The sequence below is a fragment of the Trachurus japonicus genome, chromosome 17 (assembly GCF_045865225.1).
Source record: "Trachurus japonicus isolate A0001 chromosome 17, Traja_1.0".
Taxonomy (NCBI): Eukaryota; Metazoa; Chordata; class Actinopteri; order Carangiformes; family Carangidae; genus Trachurus; species Trachurus japonicus.
The window spans coordinates 24,668,951-24,673,098 of record NC_140923.1 but is presented as its reverse complement, the minus strand read 5'-3'; the positions used below and the strand labels follow the sequence as shown (position 1 = coordinate 24,673,098).

At 45.5% G+C, this 4,148-nt stretch overlaps 1 pseudogene; it reads left to right on the top strand.

Annotated features, from left to right (window-relative positions):
• The first annotated feature begins 1,251 nt into the window (after positions 1–1,251).
• Positions 1,252–4,133, top strand: LOC146970647 (uncharacterized; annotated as a pseudogene).
• Positions 4,134–4,148: the final 15 nt, after the last annotated feature.

The following is a 4,148-nucleotide window of genomic DNA, read 5'->3' as shown; positions in this document are numbered from 1 at the left end:
GCCTCGGCAGCTGTATCAAGAATCTGGTGGTGAACATTGACCTCATAGGCTTTTTCTGAATCACTGAGGCTTTCATCCTGGGCCATCTCTCCTGGCAAGACTTTCTTCTTCCTCACCCTTTTCTGAGGCAGAGCAGCCTCCACTTCCAAATCTAGTTCTTCCTGCTCCTCTAACTTTTCATTTGCCCAATGGACAAAACAGTCGGCTGCATCTTTGACAGCAGAGAAATCTCGTTATCTTTTTCAGTGAATCTTGTGTTGTGGTCACCATTCTGTGTGCTGAGAGGATGTCCAATCCTTCGGTCTGTAGGTATTTTGATAGCGGTGAGGTGAGCTCAAAAATGCGGAGGAATAACTGAGCTGTTAGCACAGTTTCATATCGGAGTAAACCGTCTCGGTATCCTCTGGCTTTGTTTCGTGCATTTGATGCAAGTGTCTTCAGATTCATTATGGCAGAGAGTGTGGACACCACTTCAACAAAAAGGCCGCCATCAGGTCTGCCATAGTTTCCGAAAACCTTCCTCAAGGCATCATGTTTGGCCCACCATCTCGTCTCTCCAATCGGTGAAATGCGTTTGTGCCTCTTGCCCTGGCTCTCGGTCTCCCACACATTCACTCTTGTGTATGATTCCCTGATGAAAACAGCAATGTCGTTCAGCAGGCCAAAAAGTGATCCACTTTCAATGACACAATGGGTGGTATCAGACAACACAAGGTTCAGGACATGTGCATAGCACCACACATGCTGATGGGTGGGGTTTTTGGATGCCATTAATGCAGAGAAACCTCTGTACTGACCCTGCATATTAGAGGCTCCATCTGTGGAGTTGCTGATGCACTGGCCTATGTCCAATTTCAGATGCTCAAGGACTTCAGTTAACAGAGTCACAAACGACTGTCCAGTAGTTGTGCTGCATGGTACGACTGCAACCAGCCTTTCATGTACTGCATCAGTGACGTACCTCAGAATTACTGAACACTGGTCTTTTCCAGTAATGTCTTGGGTTGTGTAAAGTTGCACGGAAAAAAATCCTGCTTTCTTAATTTCTGCAGAGAAGTTCTCTTTAATTAAATGCTTGATAGCATCAATTACAGCATTTACAGTTGTCTTTGACAGGAGAGTTACCAGCGAACCTCTGCCTTGTGTGCCTGAAGCATGGCTCTGCTTGCTTTTTTCAATTACACTGCTGAGGTGCTCTTTTAAGCACACATCATATTTCCCCAACAATATAATTAGCTCTAAGAAATTGCCATGGTCGAGACTGTCGACGTCCAAGGTGTACGCAGGTTCATTGTGCTCGTGCCTGTAGCTCAAGCCTCTCTTTCCTATGACTTTGACAACCTCCACTACACGTTCCAACACATGACGTCTCTTCTTAACCTGCTCACGGTGTCCTGTCAGCTGTCTTCCCTCAAGAAGGTGACCAATGCTTGCTCTGGAGCAGTTTAAAAAATATGCCTCAGCACACTGTCTATGTGTCATGCCTCTCTCATGCTCCTCTACTCTTTGGTGCACATGCCTCCAGTCTGTCATGCCTCTAATGAAAGCACTTGGATCATTGGGCTTGCTAAAAGCAAGGCAAACAAACAAAAACAAAATAAAGCATGACGTTGATCACAATAAGTCAGCCATTTCCATGCCATGCCGTCTGTTCTAACAAAGAGCCTCTGGACGACAGGGTTTGTGGACTCCTGTTGAGGATGAAACTTAAAAAAATCATCCCTCTGTGTGGAAGAAGGGCGACTAAAATAGTCTACAACTGTCTCCTCCACTCCCATTTCAACAGCATGGCTTGGCTAAACACAGAGAAAGAGAGAGAGGCAGAGATGTTAGTGTCACTAGTGTTTCTTCTCTGTTTACCAATAATTAATCATCCATTTCAGCAAAGAAATGTTTCACTAATATTATGTGATAATAATAGGCCTAATTGTAACCTGCAACACCTGCAAACTATAACTTTATGGCAAGCTAAAATAAATAACACTGTAAGTTGGACACCAAATCTACTCAAAGCATTATTTGACAACAAAGGCTATAAAGGCAGTATACATAAACACACACACACACACACACACAGTTTATTCATTGTTGAAGTTTTTTTTTCCTGTTCCGTCTTTATCTTCATAGATGACCAAGCCTAAATTGCGGGGCAACTGCCCAATTTGCCAAAAATCTTTAAAGCTGGTGTCCAAACACCTCCACGTGATTCACCAGCTAAAAAATGACAAAGAGAGAAAGATTCTCTATCATTACTGTCTTCTCTCTTTGGCTCTCATTTCAGATGACATGGCGAAGGCACCGCCTAAGCACCCACAGACAAGATAGAGGTTTTTTGGTTACCTTGGGGCATACCTGTCATCAATATATGGACACCGGTCCGGGGTGCTCACAAAGATGACTGTCAAAAATGTCCAAGAGGCCATCGGGGAAGATGCCAGCGGCTACCTCATCAACGTAATGCACAAATGTTGTGAACACTCTGAAATTCAGGTTAGAATATGCATGAATACATTAACCTCATTGACTGCTGTCTTTGCTTTTTGTCTTCTCGGTCTTTTGCAGGTGCTAGACCACAAGACGGCCCGCAAGTACACGAATGCCCAGGTATACCTCACGGCGGATGAGATGGGTTGGTGCCAAAGGTGGCTGAAACTGAGGGCCAGGTGTGTGGCCACCAACCCCTACTTTTTCAGCTCATTTGGAAGAGGGGAGGCCAAGGACTTAGTCCGCTATGTGAGGAAGGCGTGGGCAGAGATGGGGCTGGCCGGGACCCCAAACCTGCTCGACTTCAGGACGGCCGTGTCGACCTACGTGAGTAATACAGACACCTGACACTTGATTTTCACATGGCAAATTCAACTCATTCTCAACAAAGCAATACTCAGTCCCTCCAGGATTTCGCAGGCTTTTTTTTGTGATTGTTGCGGCCTAAAATGCCTGATTTTGCGGCCACATTTTGAAAAAATTGCGGTGCATGTTGCGATGTTTTAAGTGCTTTTGTTGCGGTTAAATTGCGGGAGACAGCGAAAGTTGCAAAAAAAAAAAAAGTTGCAGTTTTGTTCTGAATAATTAAAAATCAAAGGAAAATTGAAAATTTTAAATGTCACAAAATAATGTGAGGTATACCAGCAATTTTCCACTTGTTAAGAAAGGCACAGGAAAATTACATAGAGTTGAAAGTTGTTTTACTTTTAATTAAAATGTCTGTTTAAAAATCGTGGTAAAAGAACTGTTTTAAAATGCCATTAAAACAGTCCAGTCTTTGAATAAAAAGGGGGAGGGTGGCTACTCAAGTCCAGGGCCAAGGCCTTAGGATGGGGGAAGGGGCACCTGGCCGCCGGCTGCTCTGCTCCGGCCCTGCAGTGGCGCACTCACTCCCCTCGGCGAGTGCTGCGGGGTTGACACAGCCTCGGGTGGTCAACCAGGACAACTCACACACTCAACACGTTCAACTCAGCTTGTGTTCCTTTCCTTTCCTCACTTTCAACCACCTTTCCGTCCAGACTTGCACTCTCTGCTGTGTAACTCGCGGAAAGCACCGACAATTGGTCTAATTTGCGGAAAAGTTGCGGTGATTGTACAAAATTGCAAGATCGCCAAAATTTGCGGGGATTGGCTGAATTTGTGTTAATTGTTGCGATAGCACAATCGCGAATTCCTGGAGGGACTGAATACTTGTTCTTTTGTAGAACTTTGAAACAAACAAAAATCCTGAGACCAGGAAGAACATATCCGAGTTCATGTGTCACTCGGCGGCCACGCAGGAGCGTTTTTATGTGCTCCACAAGACCCTGGGGAGAGCGAGGGAGGTGAGAGAGCTCTTAATCTGCTTGGCGGTAGACGAGAGCAGCTCCCCATCTGTGGAGGGTGCAGCGGCACCCTCCACCACCCCTGGAGCCTCCACCAGCCCTGGCCCCGATGCTGGACCCTCCGAAAAAAGCCCTGGCAAGATTCAGGTAAAGCACCCAACATGGTTTGTTGATTAGTAAACAGTCAAAATTCAAACAGCTCATTGTATGCTCTCTCTCTATTCCAAAGGACAAGTCCCCGAGGAAGAGGGTGTCTCAAACCACTGCAAAGAGGCTCAAAGGAAAACTTTTGTCCCCAAAAAAGAAGAAGGGGCCAGTGGTTAGGCTGAAAAGACTGTG